Genomic DNA, 19,358 nt, shown 5'->3' on the forward strand with positions numbered 1-19,358 from the left:
ACACCATGGTGGCTTCCCTCATCCTGGACAGGGAAGTGTTTCCAATTTGGGTCAGGGAAGTGTTTCCAATTTGGCTCGCAGTGGTTTACAGATATGTAAAATACAGATCCAATCCATAAAACAGCAATGCCAACAATATAAAACAATCCCCCCCATTAAAATATAACTGTAAAACTCTACAATATTATGATGGCGGTAATAATTAACAACCAAACTCATTCCCCACACAGGGAAACACTGGGCCGGTCTACCCGAAACACTGGGCAGATCACAAAAAACAGCGATGACATATTTTAAAATGTTAGTGTTGAATGCAGCCATGGAGGTCCTGATATTGAACTGGGGCTCTGCCTCTGAAGAGACATTTAAATCCCTCCCCACAAAGAAGTGACTCAATGACATCTTTGTGTTCATGTCTAGGGGGGAAATAGTCCCTTGGATGAGGGCATTTAAATTAAGGGAACATTGCCCCCTGCAACAACATTTCTCTGGCCAGGTTTGACCCTCCCCTTTGCTGCTTTCAAAAGAAAAAAGAACTGTATTTATTTATTTATTCTTTGATTTATAGACCACTGTTCCCCAATTGGGATCATGGCGGTTTACATCATAAAACATTAAAACAAAATAAAATCCCCAATAAAACATCCCCAACTCACATCACAATTCCAATCCCAATTTCCCCCTACGTTCAGCATGGTGGGAAAAATAACATTCAAAGAGAGTGGGGGCCAATCCAATAGATCTTAATATTCACCATCTCAGTATTAGAGATCTTGGTATTGGAGGGTATCCTCAGATGGACTATCAGGAGATTGCCCTGGCCTCAACCATACACCTAGCGGAAGAGCTCCGTCTTACAGGCCCTGCGGAAAGCTGGTGACTCCAGTAGGGCCCTTAGCCATGCCACCAAGTTGCAACAAACTCATGGTGACACTGCCCATGAAGCATTCCAGGCTAGAGATGAGCAGAGGTGGTTTGCCAGAAGTCAACTGGCCAAGGAGACAGGGTTTTGGGGACTGTCTTGGTATGTGGAAGATTTAGACCTCTTGATTGCCAGTTATGTGACTCCTGGTGGATTGAGTTTATAGGGCTATTGTTGTTATCCATTCAGTCGGTCTTAATCAGTGGATGGAGGTCCTCTTCCTCCCTCCCTTCCTTTGTCCTGGGCCATCTCTTACCTCTCAAGTCATTGTCAGTCAGCTCCCCTGCCCAACTAGGCTCCATTGCCATAGGCCTTCTGTGGTTTCCCCAAGTGAAAGCTGTTGGAATGGTCGTGAAAATTCTGTGACATCGCTGCGGCTTGACAAATGGCTCAGTTGGGTTTTGAGGACTAGCAGTGGATGAAAGCTTGTTTTTATCCTGTCTACAAACAGCCTTGCAGCCACTCAGAGCTGGTAAGGATGTTTTCTTGCTTTAAGCCACTTGTGGCTCAGCAGGAGATTTGAACTTGGCTTTCTGACATCCGCATTCCAAAGTCTACTGAATTACTCAGTGGAAACAGGATGGCACCTCTGAATCCCCAGTTTCTCCCTCGGAACTTTAAGACAGCCCTGCCAGATCAGGTTGAAGGCCTGTCTAGTCCAGCATCTTTGACTACAGAAATAGTTTCAAGATGTCCACAAATAGGGTCGCTGATAGTTCCACCGGGTCTGATGCTCTAAAGCAGTGATCCCCAATCCCCGGTCTGTGGATCAGTCGGTACCGGGCTGTGGCTCTGTCTAAGAAGTTAGGTGCTTCAGCCCACCAACGTCGACCCAACTTGGCAGAAGTCCAGATCACAAAGCTCCCCTTCTCCATTCCTGCTCTGATTAGGATTCCCTCATCTCACATCCAGGAGCGCTTTAGAGATCATCTTCCCAGAGAAAAAAGGCTGTTCTGGAGGGGGATTTTTGCTATGACAGCTCATCTGCAGACCACAGAAATGAGTTCCCCTGGAGAGAAGGGCTGCTTGGGAGAGGAGACACTGTGGCCTTGTGCCTCACAGAGGTCCAGGGATGCCTGGAGTACGGATCCCTGGAGAGCTTATACCTTATTAGCCCTTCCTGGCTGAGAGCTCCCTCCCAATAGGGGCTAGGCTACAGGGGCGGTCTATTACTGGCCTAGAGCTAAGCAGGTAGCAAGTGACCTGTCATTTTCAAAAATATATGGTTTAGTGATATGGTCACTCAGGCCTGTTGATAGAACTTTTCTCTATGGTGTTGTCTGATTTTTGTATGTGTGTCTAATCTAGGGAGCCATCACCTCATCTTGTGTCAGTGAGTTCCACAAGGCAGTTATGCATTATCTGAAGTACTTCAATTTGTCCTGAATGGTCTGCCCATCAGTTATAACTGAGCAATACAGAGTTCTGGTTTTGTTAGGAGGGAAGGGGTGAGAAATCTTCCAGAGGCTGTGACACACCCAGCCGTTTTAAGCTCAAGGTCCTCTTTCCAGCTGATAAGCTGGCGCTTCTTAACCCGGTGTCATGCCCCGGCTGAGCTGTGCCGGCATCTCCCCCTGCTGACTTTCCCGGCTTTTGCTCGTGAGGATCCAGAGAGCACAGGGCTCCTTTGGCTCTGAATTGGTGGAGACGTAAAAAACAATTTACGGGGAAAATGACCCCTTTTCCCGTGGCAAATTGCCCTTGACTGTGACAGCCCAGGTGCCTGTTATTCTAAGCCAGAATATAAAGGAGCTGCATTTCAGCCCGACCAGACTATTAACCAGGCGGAATGAGGCCATTTGCTTGTTAGAGAGTTGCATGAGCCGAAAGCGGAATAAACCTTTCTCGCTGGGCCAGCAAGCTTGTCTCAAGCACTTGCCTTTAGCACTTGCCTTGACGGCCCCTCTGCCACAAGAATCTCCTCGGAGAGGTTGGTGGTGACAGTGAACGCGGTTCCTTTCGGTTCTCTAAAGTGCATCTACCTCAAAATCAGAATCACACACAGCTGGAAGAGATCACAAAGGGCCAGCCAGTCCGGCCACCCACCTGGCAGTCTCTACCATCGCCGTTCCTCAGTCCGCCTGACTCCAGAGTGACCTCTGCTCTTCCAAGTCCTCTGGCTGTGGCCTGCCATCAACCACCACCACCACAAAATCCCTTCATTACAATTCTGCAAGCAGATTCTGTGTTATTGCATGGGGAGTCTGCAAAGTGCCCTTTAGCAGATGCCTGCAGCATGCAAGCTTTTAGGACTTGGTCTTTAGCTGAGATGTAGGAACAAGTTCTCCTCTCCCTGTTCTTCCCCCATCCTGCTCCCCGGCTTGTAGAAATCTCTCGTATTGATTCTCCAGTCATGAGGTGGAATTTGGCAAGGGAGTAGTGGTTGCAGCTTGTGCGTTTCCAAGGGAAAGATAGAAAGCCGGGCTCTTTGGGGTAGCTGAGACTGCGGAGGCCCTAACATGTCGTGGGGCTGCATTCAACAGCACCCACATCTTGGAGCTGCTGGTTGTCCCAGAAGGTCTGCTTTCTCACTGAGCCAGGGAGGTTGGGGCGAGGGTGCATCTTCTTTGCATTTTGCTGCCGCAAGCATGTGGGATAATTTGCAGTCGCCAGGCCTGTGATTGCTTTCGAAGGGCAGTGGCTTGAACTCTCTGTTACCTTCTTCAAATTATGTTTGACATTCAATTAAAACCTGGAGGCACCTGGACGTGTAGCAGGGAAGTTGGGGAGGGGGGAGAGGACAAAGCTTACATTTTATTTGCAGATTCATCACACATTGGGCTGTAGGGAACTGGACTCATCATGAGATTTTGGGGGGGGGGGGGTTGGGGGGGAAGCAGAGCTAAGTTAACGCCAAGCATAAACATTTTCCCTCTCGAGTTTTCAACAAAACCCACCTCTTCTGCACAAATTCAAGATTATGTTGAATCAGTCGTGTCCTGAATGGGGGTCTTTGAAAGGTCCTCAGCAGGGGGTTGTGGGTCAGATCCTTATCAAGGATGCTTTGTCCACTGCGTACCTATTTTATTTATCTCTTTATAATAACTAGGTCCTTTTCTGTGGCAGTTCTTGTTGATACAGAGTACCCACAGCTTTTTACAAGCCCTCCCAAGTCCTGAAAGGAGACTTGGTAGAGATCACTGCATCCTTATGTAGGAGTACCAGCTCATTAAAAAAAAATTCTGAAATAAACGCTATTTACAATGCTTGAATCCTGCCTTTCTGCTCATTCAGGGTCACCACAGCAGCGAAAACAGCATGATACAAATCATCAGTAAATAATATATTTTCCAAAATGACAGGTCACTTGCTACCTGATGGGCCCTCAGCCAGGAATAGCTAAGCCCCTATTGGGAGAGAACTCCCAGCCAGGAAGGGCTGATAAGGAGTCAGCTCTCTGCTCCCAACTACCTGCTGCCCTCAGAACTTGCAGGGTAAAAGCAGAACTGGCCCCAGTAAGTTGCTCAGCCTTGGAAGTGGGGGGGGGGAGAGCAGAGCCAGACCCAGTGAGTTGCTCTGGGGTAGAAGTTTGGGGGGGGGGGGAAGCAGAGCCAGACCCAGTGAGTTGCTCTCAACCAGCCCTTTTCTCCAGGGGAACTGATCTCTGCAGTCTAATGAAGAGCTGTTCTTCTGGGGGATCCCCAGGTCCCCCTGGAGGCTGGCATCCCTGGATCTCTGTGGAGTACAAGGCCACAATCCCCCCCTCCCAAGCAGCCCTTTTCTCTGGGTGGGGGAACTGACTTCTGCAGTCTGATGAAGAGGTGTCCTTCTGAGAATGCCAAGATCCTCCCTGGAGGCTGGCATCCCTGGACCTCTGTGGGGCACAAGGCAGTCCCAATCATTCCTTTTTTTCCAGGAGGACTGATCTCTGCTGTCTGGAGATGAGCTGTCATAGCAAAATTCCCCCTCCAAAACAGCTATTTCCTCCTGGGAAGCTGATCTCTATATAGTCTGCAGATGAATCCCAATTCTAGGAGGTCTCCAGGCTGCACCTGGAGGTTGGTGACCCCTGGGTTAGGAATGTGGGAGAAGAAGTAAAGGCTGCCCAGCAGCTCCATGGGACTCAGCACAGCCTCTGCTCTCCCTTTTACCCCTCCCTCCCTCCTAGCTGTCTTCTCCAGAAGAACTGGTGCCTGGAGATCAGTTGTTATTCCTGAAGCCTGGAGGTTGGCAACCCAGCTGGCTGCACATGGAGAAGGAATGGGGGATCAATCTGGGCTCTTGAGATTAGAGTCTCCTATTTGTTTAATCATCTCCAACATGCTGAATCTTAAGATCCGGTGGGGAATGGGGCGGGGGGAGGGTCAGCACCCAGGACAGCCACAGGGCTTATATTCCTGGGTACAACGGGCTTTGCCCCTAGTTTGTCATAAAATCAATTAAAAGTACTGACAGCTAAAACATAAGGCCAGAACTTCAGTGAGGAAACCCAAGACCAACTCAGAAGGTCTTCACTTCCTGGTGAAGGACAGTGATTAGGGATGAGCATGAGCTGAACAATGAAGAAAGTTAATCATGATTTCTGCCCTTCTTATTGTCCCTTGAAGCCTCTGCTTTCTATTCCCTGTTCCCACTCATTTCCCTTTCTGTTCCCTGTTCCCACTCATCTGTTTTGGGGGCTTTCTGCAAATCCTGTTTAAAGGAACTGCGATCCCTTTGTTTGGGGAGCCACAAACTGGATTGGTTCTCATTTTGGTTCGCAGGTCAACCACAAGCCACATTTTTCCAGTTCATGCCCATTCCTAATTTTTCTGTAAGGGGACAGGTGAATATCCCTGGGAGGGGGGGGGGGAGAGCTCCATGATACAGGTGCTGTGTCTGAGCAGGGTGTCATGCCACCTAATCCCAGAAGGTGGAGGCACTTGTAGCAGTGCCTCAGAAGGTAGGCTTGGTCAGGAGTGGGTGGTTCTTAAGGCATGCCAGTCCTAAACAGTATAGGGTTTTAAAGACCTCAGCACTGTGAATCAGGCCTCAAAACTAAGAGCCCATTTGAAAAACCAGACCTCATTGGGCAAGATGTAGAAAACCTCTTGACCTTGAATTGCTCGACAGTATCACAAATACTGACACGCACAGGAATTAAATATAGGAAGCTGCTTTATGTTGCATCAACCCATTATCCCACACACCCCACCATCTGTTTGGAATGACAGCAGCTCTTGGGCCATCCCCAACAGTGCCCTCCCTACCCCAAGTGCCAGATATGGAACCTGGCACTTCCTACATGCCTGTCACAAGCTACAGACTGCCTACTTTGCTCTAATGGTTATTTCAGTAATGCCACAACTTCTGCAACTCAGGCAAAGAAGAGGAGGTCCCTGCCCCAGGCAGCTCCCAGTTCAAGAGCTGAGTTGCAGTGGGGATCAGCCAACAGGTATGCAGCTGCTGCCGGCAGAAAGCAAGGAAACGCTCGGGGGAGTTTATTATTTTTTTTAAAGGCATGCCTAGAAAATCTGATCACAGAGACTTTTCCACTTTGTGTGTGTTGGGGGAGTTGTATGTTTTTTTTAAAAAAAGGATTCTGGCCCAAGGAAAATAGCCCTTGAGGCTTGATTGTATGTATGCTGTTGATAGACTGGTTTGTATGTGCCTAGAATGGGAGCCCCCCCCCCCCCCCCGGAGCATTCAAACTCTGATTCCTCCTTCCCTGCAGCCTTGCATAGTGGAGCCCAGAATGACATCACAGCACCAGTAAGTAGCCAGGCAAGGCCTGCAACCTTGCAGAAGCATCACAGGTCTTGTTCCTGGCCTTGGTCACCGCCCTGACCCTTCCTGTGTCCCTCCTTGCATTCGGAACAAAGCTGGGCTCGAACTTAAATAGGAAGCATTTCATGAGAGCTTGGGTGGAATCCTTTGAAACTGTGCTGCAAATGGCTTTTGTTCAGAGAGTCGGAGGTGATTGAGAGAGGAAAGCTGACTACTCAATCACCCTCTTTGGGCTGCTGTCAGAGGGGCGATTCTGGGCATGCTGGACCAGCGTGTCATCCCAGGCTGGCTTCTCTGGCATTCTTAATTTTGCACTTCTGTGCTTCAGTGGATCCCAGCTGCCTTTTCTCCAGGCTGTGTACATATCTCTGGCAGCTCTTCCGGTCGGTTTGTCACTGCAGCTCACAGATGTCATGCAGTTTCTCCACTACCCGGGTGCAGCTCGTTGGCACAGAAGGTCGCTTCTCATACTACCCAGGCGAATCTTCTCGGAAATCTGCAGGGTGAATGCACCGGCTGGGGCACTAATGCCTGAAACCGGGGCAGGCGCTCCATGTGCCAGGGCTGGCAGGAGCTGCTCCGTGGGCCAGGGCTGGCAGGCCCTCTGGAAGAAACAAATGCCAAGCCCTCCTCGGTGCTTTGCCCTCCCCCATCCGTGCCCAGGTGTGCCACCTGCCTGGGAGAGGGCGACTGTGACGCCGAGGTTAAAACGGAGGTAGCTGAAAGCAGCCGGGTAGCCATAGCAACAGCCATGCTGGGGAGAATTGGCTTATACAGAGATTATTAAGGAAAGGGGAAAATATATGTATGATTTTCAGCTGCGATACCAGGGGGTATGAGCGATGGAGAATGGCGCAGGAGGAGGGCAGTGCTGGGAGGGACTGGGTGCCTTGATTTGTGGCGGACCCTTTCTTGCTCAGAAGGCAGTCTTGCCACTGGTGTGTGGCTTTGAAGAGCCAGGTTTGAGTCTCTGCTCTAGGCAGTCCCGCCCAATCAGAAGAGGTCTATCAGCAGGACACAGCAGGAAGAGCTCTGGAAGGGACTGAGCGTGCAGGTGCTTGGGCCCAGGAGCGTATTGTGCAGGAGCCTCCAAGCAGGACTCTGCATATTCTTGAATGGAGCCTACAAGCATTTAGAGCAGGGGTAGTCAACCTGTGGTCCTCCAGATGTGCATGGACTACAATTCCCATGACCCCCTGCCAGCGTTTGCTGGGAATTGTAGTCCATGGACATCTAGAGGACCACAGGTTGACTACCCCTGATTTAGAGGACTGTGTGGTTCACAGTGATGTCTGCTGTTGTTCTTGTGTTGTCTGCTGGCTCATTGTAAGGCTGAGTCTGAAGTTGGGCCGGTCTTTCCCCCTTTTTGAGGAGAAGGGATGCAGTTTCCCAAAAGCTTCCCTCCTCTTCTTTTGCTGGTAATGATGATTCTTCCAGACACTGCTCTGAGTTGCCATTTATTTCCCTCTCTGTGCTGACACTGAACTGCCAGAGGTTCGGTGGGAGGCATTGCCTTTGCTCTGTTTTGACTTCAGATGTCATCGTTTGGCCAAGTCTTGTTGGGTAGACTGCAGCCCTGTAAAGGTCCCAGTCTGCCATTTAGGGGATAGAGGGAAAAGAGGACCTCCTTACACCACCATCATGCCTGACTGCTGAGACCGATGAGTGGGGTGAATGTTTGCTCCTTTCTGAAGCTCTCTGAAACGCAACTCCAAACTCAGGGATCTGCCGACAGGGAGCAGTTCAGTTGAGCGCCAGTTTGGACCTTTGGTCACGTGAAGGCTGAATGCACATATGCACCCTGTCACGATCTGCCTGTTTGCCAGCCTCCTGCCATGATCAGTTGGTTCTGTCATTTGCCAATGTCCCCTGTCATTTTGTATATTGTTATCTGGCAGTGAGAAGTGGGTCTGGGGAAGTTAACTGACTGTAGCTGTTTTAACTGCTTTGCGTTGCTTGCTGATTTGTGCAGTCTAATTGCCAATTTTCTTTTGGGAGGATGGAACTGTGGGAGAGGAGAGCTTGCATGTTATCGGTGAGGCTGGCCTTGAGTCGGCCATGCATGAATGACATCATGTGCACCTGGGTGCAAGACTTGCATGCTTTTCCTGGGAACAGGAGGAAGCCTGGCTGTTGCCAGTTGGGGGTGGGGTTTCTGGGGTTAGATTGATCAGTGTACTGCCTATCAAATCAGTTTCAGCAAGGATAATCATGAGCACTGTATCACTATCTCAATAAACTGCTTTTTCTGCTGATGACAAGCGCGTTCATTAAGGAAGTCAATGGGATCGGACAAACCCCAGCAAGGGGCTTTCAAGGCAAGTAGAAGCAAAGGTAGCTTGCTGTTACTTTCCTCTTCAGAGCCTTCCTTGGGAGTCTCCCATCTAAGTTCTGAGCCCTCTTCACTTCTGAGATTTGATGAGACTGGGCTACATCATGCTGCCTTCCCATCTGGCTGGCCACATGGAGAAGACTCCATTGTAGCTGAAATGGGTACTTGACATTTCCCACTATTCGGAATGAGCCCAGACCAGGGTTTTTAAAGAATAGCATCTTGTACTGATGATCTATATGAGAAATGGATTAGTGTTCCAGCTTGACATGCACAAGATGGTTGGTGTTTGGGACATTGTCAATTCTTGGCTGTAGCTGGAAAACATAGAATCATAGAACCCTAGAGTTGGAAGGGGCCATACAGGCCATCTAGTCCAACCCCCTGCCCAATGCAGGGTCATGCAGGGAGGTGAAGGAATTCTCATTCATTCATTCAGTTTCTATATCGCTCCTCCCTGTGAAGTGGACTCAGGCAGTTTACAATTAATAATAATTATTAATACAGATATAGACCTTTTCCCTCACCAGCTAGATACCCTCCAATGGGCTAATCAGAGGATCTAAAACAAGGGGAGATGCCGAGGTGAGGGAAGAAGGCCCTGTATCATTACCAAACAACGCTGACCTTGACCATAGGCCTGGGAGGGAAGAGTGCCATTTTGCAAGCCCCGCAGGACTCTGACTGCTCTACCAGGGCCTGGATTTTGACTGGCAACTCAGTCCACCAGGTTGGAGCCAGGACCAAAGAAGCCCTGACTCTGGTTGAGGTCAGGCGAATGTCTTTGGGTCCAGGAATTTCCAACCAGATGGTATTTGCCAAGCGCAACACTCTCTGAGGAATATGTGGGGAGAGGCAGTCCCTCAAGTATCCAGGGCCCTGACCATGTACCTACCGGGACTGGGACAAGAGACAGATGCAGCACTGGAGCAAATTCACGAGAGACTGTTTTGGCAAAGTTGCTGGCAAGGCAAGTTCAGTTTGGGAAGATGGTCCAAAAGGGGTTGGAATGGGTTTGCAGATAGGAAGTCAAAACAGTTGGGAAGCTAGAAAACTGGGAGGGTGCCAAGAAGAGAGTCCCACCAGCCAACCCAGAGTTTGGCTGTTTCCCAGAGGTCAATCTAGACCTAATTCAGAAATCTTTACAGTAGGATCGAATCAAGAACTGTTTCTCCCTCTCCTGTAATACTAGAACTCCAGGGAAATTAATGAAGTGGCCGGGCAGTAAATTCAGGATGAATAAAAGGACTCAATGAGTGACGAAAATGTGAAATTTGCTGCCAGAGAATATAGTGGATGGCCACAGGCACAGACAATATTAAAAGGAAATCAGACGGATTCCAGGAGGTCTATCACATAGCGAGCCTCCATATTCAAAGGGAATAAAAACCTTGGAATACAGTTGCCCAAGGAAACTTGCGGGCCTCTATGCCCTGTTGCTGGCCTTCTACAGAAATTGGTTTACCACAGCATGAGGTAGAGCTGGACTAGGTGGACCAATGGTCTGATTCAGCAGGGCTCATATTAAGAGGAACACACAAATCTTTGTTGATATAGCCCTGCTGAGGCCATGGGAGGACCTGGCTGTTCCTCCTTCTATCATCCCATGGCTTCAACGTGGCAGCAAGAAATGTGATGAAAACCCAAGTCCTTAGTGAGTCCAGAATTTTCCCTGATGCCATCCCATGCTAAACTCTGATCCCATTGCATGGTTCTATGCTCATGTGTGGTGGCTTTCCCTGTGGGTCATGTCACATGGTTCTGCTGGACTTCTCTTTCCCCCACAACCTGATATAGAAGCTTGCTGGCCTAAGCTGGCAAAGTTCAGTTGCAAGGAAAGACTTTTTTTTGGGGGGGGGGAATCTACATTGCTGCAATGGCAAAATTATGCAAAAGAGTCATGACGGGAGCAAAGAAACTGGTTTCTTGTGAGATGCAATAGATCCCCTCTCCTGTCACTGGCAGGGGACTCTCTTCCCTGCGGCTGGCGGAGAGATGTTTTCAGTGGCGAATGCATGCAGCAGAATGAATGCTTCTAGCCATGGAGGTGGCAGGGCACGGATTATGGAGTGAGCAGCGAAAGTTAGTAAATTTGGACCCATTTTATGGAGCCCATAAGTGTCAAGACAATCCGTGCGGCTGAGGAGAACGGCAGAGACAGGAGGAAATACACCGGCAGATGGGGAGATGCTGCGGCTGAGAGCAAGATGGGGAGGGGTACTTAAAATGGGAGATGGCTTGCGCCCTGACACCATGAGCTGCCCCCTGCTGTGCCCGTCCAAGGCATGGAGTCCTACAGTGCCAAATTGGTGGGAGGAGCTCTAGGCTGCAGCACATATATTATTGGGTTCGTGTTGTGCAACCCGATGCCAGAGTGTGACAAAATATTGGGAACTGGCAAGGAAGCCTGTGCTCTTGGCAGGCCAGATCCTGGGAAGGGCACCATAGCATGTGATACTGACACCCACCCACCCCACAGACACCTTGAATGCTACCGCTACCATCTCTCTCTCTTCCCATGTTTGCCGTCCATCGATTCTGTGGTATAAGCAGCATTCTGCCCCAGTAGTCTTTGCTTGTTATTTTGAGGCTGTTGGTTTGCCAGCGCGTCTGCTGGGCCACTTGCAGGCCTGGTTTTAGGCAGGAGGCCTGCTACCTGACCGGATGTGCCTGTGGAATAGCATGCCCCTGACGGCAGCCCTCGCCTACCAGGGCCAGATGGGGAAATTGGAATCACAAGTCCCAAACAGTCCTGCTCTGTGGACTTGACAGATTGTTATCACCAGTACTGGAAGCATCTAATAATCATAACAACAGTAAAAACCCAGAACTGCCTCTGATGGCCAAGCAGGGCATAGTTTTGAAAGCCCGCTGATGGATCGGAAGGGTGAGGGGAGTTAATTAGAGGCCGTGCGGCAGCCTGGAGGGATGGCGTGCTTGAGCGCTTGGTTCCTGAGAAGCTTGTTTTCCTTTTCTACCTGGCGACAGGGAAGAAAGCAAAAAACTCCTGACAGTTCTTGCAGGACAGAAAGAGGAGACGTTGCATTCCATGGGCTTCTTCTGTTGCTGGTGGAATAGAATTTGCATTGGGAATCAATCTCACATAGAGTTGTGTGGTACTGTCTCCCAGCAACTCTCAGGCAACTCCCAGCAGCATCCCAAACTGTGCTGTCCAAGCTGATGAGTGTGTGTGTGTATCCCTGTCTTATTTGCAAGACAGGGCCCAGCTGGACAAGGTGTTCCTAAAGGAGCAGAGACCTTCCCAGAGCAGTTCTGGGGAAATGGAGCCACCTGAGAATCCAGGTGACCCTTGAAAGGCTTTTCTCCTGGCCCCACAGGCATTTCACTGTCTTCCAATGCATAGAACTGAATCTGCCCTTACCAAAGTCCTTCCTCAAGTGACTGGAAGAGAGGCCTTGTGCTGGCAAGCAAGGGGTCCACATTCTGCTAAGCTTTGACTCACTGCTTTCAATGTCCAAAAGGTGTCAATGGTGCTCAGGAGGGTGGTGGGAGGTGGTCCTCAGCTGGGTTCCTGGGTAAGGTTCTCTGAGTCCGGGGCGGTGGAGAATATGGATTCTTCCTGTTAATTATTGATATGGGGGCATGCAAGGGAACTGTCTGCTGGGATAGAGGGAACCTGGTACCCTTCCAAGAATGGTGACAGTTTCTTCACACATTACAGTACAAAGGTTGTCCCTAAGAGTCCCCTGCCCCTATAACGGTCCTGTTGGTGTGATGTGCTAGCAGGTTGTGTCTAATATTTGACCACCCTATGAATTAATGACCTCCAGAATGTCCTGGCATTGAACAGCCTGGCTGAGGTCTTGCAAAATGAAAGCCATGTCTTCCTTGACTGAGTCAATCTATCGCAGCTGAGTCTACTTTGAAAATCAGGGTGAAAATCAGGGTGCAAAAAAACAGCTCTGATGTGACAAAAATACAATAGCATCAGTTTAGTCATTCTAACTTCTAGGGAGAGTTCAGGCTTGATTTGGTCTAGAATCCACTGATGGTGTCCCATCATATCTGTAATATTCACCTTAAACACCACATCTAATTGTCCAACTTTCAGATCCCTACATAATAATTGGGGAGTATGAATTATCTTGATCTCTGGTGACGCTTCCTTGTAGTTAAAGATCTTTTCTAGATCAGTCTCAGTTTCCTTCCGATTTCTTGATTTCAGTCTCCCTTTTGGTTGATGATGAGCCACGCAATAGAACATCTGTTAACAATTTCAATTTCCTCATTGTCAGCCTTAAAACTGCGTAATTCCTCAATAGTCATTACTTTAGTTCTCACTTCTTGCATGAACATTGCCTGATTTGGTCACAGATTAGATCAGGGGTAGTCAAACTGCGGCCCTCCAGATGTCCATGGACCACAATTCCCAGAAGCCCCTGCCAGCATTCGCTGGCAGGGGCTTCTGGGAATTGTAGTCCATAGACGTCTGGAGGGCCGCAGTTTAACTACTGCTCTATAGGGTGCAATCTGGAGGGCCGCAGTTTGACTACCCCTGGATTAGATAGTGACCCTCCTCCATTTCATTTTCCCAATCTGAGATTATCTAAGGGAAGACGTCCACCGTTTGACCAGATTCAATTGCATAGCCGCGTTGGTCTGAAGCAGCACAACAAAACAAAATCAGAGTCCAGCGGCACCTTTAAGACCAACAAATAAATCTTTGTTGGTTTTAAATGTGCCACTTGTACCATTTGACCAGTTGAGGAAACCCATAAGTAGATGCCTGGGTTTTCCTCCGATGAACCAAATAGCACACCTCCAAGACCATTTCAAGTTGGAAAAGTGGTGCAGGGAGAAGGCTCCATGGGTGACATATCCATGATCCAGATCGGGTGCTGGATGCTTTAGAATTCAGGGAAGTCTGAGAGTTACGTCTGACTATGGGGGACTTCTGACTCAATCTCTGCAACTCAGCAGTGTGGGAAGTCAAAGCCTGAGGAGGTGATCCTGGGGCTTGTCACAAATGTTGGCCTGGCATGCTGAAGACCCCCCATCTCAGTATCACAAATACTTGTTTAAACAACACTTTTCAGCACTCAGATCATGTTGTGCAACTTATCTCTGGAATCCAATAAGATACAAAGACAGAAGAAGGATCGTTTTGTTCCACAGGGAGGGGAGAAAAAAACCACAAGTGAGCGCAAAAGCACTGTGCTCAAGACTGACAAGATGGTCACAAGCTGGTGAGCAAGCTTTTGAGATCCCGGCTTTGTGTCAGGTCTGGAGTTCAATACAAAATAAAAGGAAAGAGGGGGAAAGGAAGAGCATAAAAAGAAATGTGTGGGGTTCATCTGTTACCTTGAAAACCTTGATGGCATTTTTTCATCACCACTGCAGGGGGTGCTAGCCTGGGCCATCCCGCTTGTTGTAGTGGTTAGGAGGGCAGACTTCTAATCTGGCAAGCCGGGTTTGATTCCCCACTCCTCCACATGCAGCCAGCTGGGTGACCATGGGTTCACCACAGCACTGAGAAAGCTGTTCTGACCGAGCAGTGATATCAGGGCTCTCTCAGCTTCACCCACCTCACAGGGTGTCTGTTGTGGGGAGAGGAAAGGGAAGGCGATTCTAAGCCACTTTGAGACTCCTCCTGGTAGAGAAAAGTGGCACATAAGGGCCAACTCTTCTTCTTCAGGTGCAGATGGGGCTGGGAGAAAACATTTGCAGTTGCACAGTTATCATTGCTTTCAGCACAAGCTCACTTTGCTGGCTTGCATGTCATTTCCATGGAGAAGCCTCATAGCTGTTGCTGATCTTGGCTGCCGGGGTACAGCTGCTTAACAGTGCAATGCCTTGCACTCAGAGTTGCCTGTGCATCCATCCCCTTAGGCCCAAATATGCTGTTTGTGAGCTTGTTGCTTATTCGGGGACACAGCCTGTTGCATCCCTAACTTTTTCGCGTACACTCACTCACACACCCCAGGCAGCATCTGCATATTCAAACTGAGTGGCGTGCAGCAAGTGAATTGTCTGCTGGATACGTCGATAATTTTTTCAGAGGGGAGATAGTGACAGTGTTAACTCGCCCAACCTCTTGGGTTGCAGACTGTTCCATCTCTGTGCTTCTGTTTGGGAAGGGAGGCAACAGGATAAGTTTCTATTCCTGCAGCCTCTCTCAAGCCAGCACTGTAGGGTCGTATTTTCAACAAGCCCCCTGGCCTCATGTCGCTTCCCAAGGAAACCTCTTTCTATCCTGCCTAATAGATTCTTTGGCCCTCCAGATAAACCGCCCCTGTGCTATTCCTGGCTTGTTAAGGCCTGTTTTTCCTTCTGCACATCAGGGATGACACAATCTGGCCCCCATTTTGGCAGGAGATGTGTGTCTCCATTCCCCTTCCAGTATTCATCATTACCAGCAGCCCCGAGATACCCGGGCCGTGTCGTTCTGTTCTGTCGCATGCAGAAAGAGAAATGGAGCTTAGAGTGCACCATTAAAGCTGCCTATTTGCAAGGGTTTGTGTTTTATTATTCGTCTATTTAGTATTCTGGCCCAGGTTTGTTATCTGCTACGTAGCTTATATAAGCCTGGTATTTCAAGGGGAAAGAGAAGTGGTCCATTCCCCCCCCCCACACACACCGGGGGGATTCTGCCTTTTGGACTGACAAAGCCCCCTAGGCTCCACCCTTGATGCCAAGTAGGGTGGCCTTCTACAGATAACACCCTTCCCCCGACAAAAGAGAGAATAAAATTTGTACAAAATTTGTATGTGCCAATTTCAGTGGGTAGATAAGAACATAAGAAGAGCCCTGCTCGATTCAGTGGTCTGTCTAGACCAGAATCCTGTTTTGCAGAGGGATCCAGGCCTCTTTGGTTGGCTGCCTCTGAATACGAAGGTTCCCTTTACTCACCATGGAGAGGAGCCATTGATGGAGTTCTCTTCATCCACAAATCTATCAAACCCCCTTCTGAAGCAATCTGTGCCTGTGGGTATCACTACCTCCACTGGGAGTGAATTGCAACATTCAATTACTTGTTGAGTAAAGAACTGCTTCTTCAGTCTACCCTGAAGCCCATCCCCTTTTTAGGTGTCCCTGAGTTCAAGTATAATGGGTGAGGGCGCAAAAGTTCTCTGTGCGCGCCTTCTGCACCCATGCGTATTGATGCAAACTCATGCATAATGCAAATTCATACATATTTACTTAACTACAGCTCCCCATGGTGCTAGATCTGCCTGATTTCTGGGTGCAAACTGGTCATGAGGAACTTTTACGGGCCCTTCTTATGGCTTTGATTCCCCCAAGGCAGCCTTCCTTTCAGTGGCAGGGAGCTCTGGTTGCTCAAGAATTGAGCTTCCTCAGCCACTTTAGATGATTTTACTGGTCAGAAGCAAACCTTAGAGAAAAAAGAACAAAATCCAATGGACGAACAATGCAAAGAAAGGGCAAAGCAGCAGTAGGGAGTGTGCATGTCTCTCTAGAGGTCTATGTCATTTAGCATTTGTAAATACCAAATAAAGGTTTGTTTAGTTGGCTGCTAGGAGGGGTCAGCTCCTGCCTTTGAAAATGCAATGAAAGGGAATCAGAATGCATTTCAAATTAGAGTCTTTCTGATGAAGAGGATACTCTCCGAATACCTATGTGAGCAGATTGGTGCAAGTGAAACCAGCTGCTCCAAGAGGGTGGTGTGTCTGTAATCTCTTTTTACACAGAGTAGACCTCCAGAGAGAGCCTCTTGTGGCGCAGAGTGGTAAGGCAGCCGTCTGAAAGCTTTGCCCATAAGGCTGGGAGTTCAATCCCAGCAGCCGGCTCAAGGTTGACTCAGCCTTCCATCCTTCCGAGGTCGGTAATATGAGTACCCAGCTTGCTGCTGGGGGGTAAACGGTCATGACTGGGGAAGGCACTGGCAAACCACCCCGTATTGAGTCTGCCATGAAAACGCTAGAGGGCGTCACCCCAAGGGTCAGACATGACTCGATGCTTGCACAGGAGATACCTTTACCTTTACCTTTTTTAGACCTCCAGAGACAAAAACACTGGATTTGGGGATATGAACAACATGGATCTTATGATAGATAGGCACCCAAGGGACCCTGCTGTGTTTTGTGATGATGAAAAGTAGTCACTGGGGAAAGGGTGGGAGGGGCCCAGTTTGGACCAGAGCACCAGAGGCTTCTCCTGCTGTGCAGCATCCCTTGCGTACGTCCTCCTCCACAATCTGCTCTTAGCCCCAGTAGGGACAGAGACACTGGTCAGGGTTGCCTTTTAGGCCCATTGAAACAGACCTGGCTGTTTGCCCCCACTCCCCCCATGCTTAAGTATCGTAAAAATAATTCAACAGCCTGGAAATGGTATGCTGCTCGCGTAACCAAACCTGGCAGTCGTTCTTATGAAACAAATTGACTTTGTTTTTAAAAGACACAATGGAACAAATTGATATCGCTTCTAATGACATTAGCGAATGGGAAGAATTCACTGGGGAGACCTTCTCTCTGCTTTTATCCTGAAGCTGGGCCTGGAGCTTCAAATCCAAAAGGGAGTTAAAACAGAAGTAAAGCTAAGTAGCCGCAACTCATATTTGAAAAGTCAGCTGTGGCCAGCCAAGTCTTCTGATTGAGAGATGCCCTGACAGAAGCCCATTCTGCCCGCATTGGAGAAGTCACCTTCGATGCACCTTGGCAGTAGATTTTGCTCTTCCACACAGGGAAACCTGGTGCAAAAGCACACTGAAAGTGCACTATCCGATGCTTGCAGAATGGGCTAGAATAGGAGCAGCAGTCCTTTGGAGGAACGTGCGTCTGCTCCAAGGTCAGACCTTGACCGCTGCAAGGCGACCCTCCCTTCTGGCCTTGCAGACATCATTACGGAGTAAAGAAGCAAAGCAGCCACCTATACAGCAGCCAGCTTCCTGGAATATTTAATAATATTTGACTGCAGTTAAACACTAGGCGGTTAATTAGCAGTTTGGGGCCAATCAGCTGACCGGAGTGCCAACCCTATTCCAGAAAGGGCGGCCTGAGAGGGGAAGGGATATAAAGGAGAGGTGTATGGGAGTGAGAGCAGTGGAAGCAAAGGAGGTGGACGCTGGCATGTTGATTGGAAGCCATCAGCTCCCTCTTTGGCTGCTGGCTTCCATTATTAATTTGGGAGGGGCAGTCCTCGCGTTGCTGCTTGCAGAAATCCCATCCATCAGTTGGGCACATTTTAGCCTGCCTCACTGGCTGATCCTGCTTGTTAGTCATGCAACACCTGTGACTCAAGCCTGGGGGCCTTCAGACAGATGCACCCCTCGGTTCAGTTTGGCTGCTTTGGAATCTCGCCCGGGCAGTGGAGAAGCCAGAGAAATTCTGCCAGCACCTGGCTTTCTCCGGCCCCAGTATGAAAGTTTATGGGGTCATTAAGGAGGCAGCTGGTCCCAGTTGCAACTCAGAGTCCTGCTCTGCTTGCCCTGGGGAGTGAGACTTCAGCAGACAGTTCGTATGGCGATGCTGCTAGAGAAAGAAGAACTTTTTAAAGAATACCCTGCTTTTCTCTACCCAGAGGAGTCCCAAAGGAGTTACAAACATCTTTCCCTTCCTCTCCCCACAACAGACACCCTGTGAGGTAGCTGGGGCTGAGAGAGCTCTAAGAGAATTGTGACTAGCCCAAGGTCCCCCAGCTGGCTGCCTGTGGAGGAGCAGGGAATTAAACCCTGCTCTCCAGATTATAGGCCACCACTCTTGAGAACCAAACCGTCCTTTGCAAGCCTAGCACAATCCTTGAACTTCCTAGTAAAATGGGGTTGTGAAGGCAAGCCCCAAGGAAACAGAGCCTAGCGTGGATTCAAAATGCCCTTTCTCCGTGTCCAGCCTAGCTTTTATCTATGTGTACATGAATTGATGTGTGGTGATTTTGCTGCTTACACTGGAGGAGCTAAAAACCACTAAATCGTAAAATCTAATTTAAAGGCCCATTTAAAAAATGTAAAAAATAAACACTAAGACAACAAAGGAAACCCTTGGAAACCAAAGGATTTGTGGTCCATTCACAGCAGCTCTTCAACAAGGTTATGGTTGGATCTCTCTGGGCAGAGTGCTTGTGTTGTGTGGTCACCTCAAGGTGGTCGTCTGTGGACCTTTAAAATATAGACCAAGCCGGCGCACTTCCTGACCGCCTGTCCATGACCTCCTGTCCATTAACCTGAAAGGCTCCAAATTCACATTGCCCAACATTGTACCCTCCTGTCCCCTTCTGCATCGAAGAGGACTCTGAGAAGTCTCCACCCAGAGTCCCCGGCAGTGCAAGCAGTCAAAAGCTTTACATGTTTCATTTCATTCCATCATTTATGGTCTGCATTGCTCATTAGGACTCAAGGCGGATTTCGCAGAATGAGTCGATATAATCAACAGGACGGGGCATTAAATATTCAGTAGAACCAACCAAACATCTCAAGAAAATCCA

At 49.0% G+C, this 19,358-nt stretch overlaps 1 protein-coding gene across 4 annotated transcripts in view; it reads left to right on the forward strand.

Moving 5' to 3' along the window:
• Positions 1–19,358, forward strand: part of ADGRB2 (adhesion G protein-coupled receptor B2) — a 168,818-nt gene that overhangs the window by 45,221 nt on the left and 104,239 nt on the right. The window lies entirely within an intron of this gene.

Source organism: Paroedura picta, chromosome 5 (assembly GCF_049243985.1).
Source record: "Paroedura picta isolate Pp20150507F chromosome 5, Ppicta_v3.0, whole genome shotgun sequence".
Lineage (NCBI taxonomy): Eukaryota > Metazoa > Chordata > Lepidosauria > Squamata > Gekkonidae > Paroedura > Paroedura picta.